Below are 364 nucleotides of genomic sequence, written 5' to 3'. Positions count from 1 at the left end.
ATTTATTGTATCCGTTGTTCCCGATGCGGTCTCCTCTACATTGGGGGGACTGGGCGCCTCCTAGCAGAGCGCTTTAGGGAACATCTCCGGGACACCCGCACCAATCAACCACACCGCCCCGTGGCCCAACATTTCAACTCCCCCTCCCACTCTGCCGAGGACATGGAGGTCCTGGGCCTCCTTCACCACCAGACGCCTGGAGGAAGAACGCCTCATCTTCCGCCTCGGAATACTTCAACCCCCAGGCATCAATGTGGACTTCAACAGTTTCCTCATTTCCCCTTCCCCCACCTCACCCTAGTTCTAAAGTTCAGCTCAGCACTGTCCCCATGACTTGTCCGTGCTTGTCCTACCTGCCTATCTC

The sequence above is a fragment of the Chiloscyllium plagiosum genome, chromosome 13, assembly GCF_004010195.1.
Source record: "Chiloscyllium plagiosum isolate BGI_BamShark_2017 chromosome 13, ASM401019v2, whole genome shotgun sequence".
Lineage (NCBI taxonomy): Eukaryota > Metazoa > Chordata > Chondrichthyes > Orectolobiformes > Hemiscylliidae > Chiloscyllium > Chiloscyllium plagiosum.
This window is presented reverse-complemented; position numbering follows the sequence as displayed.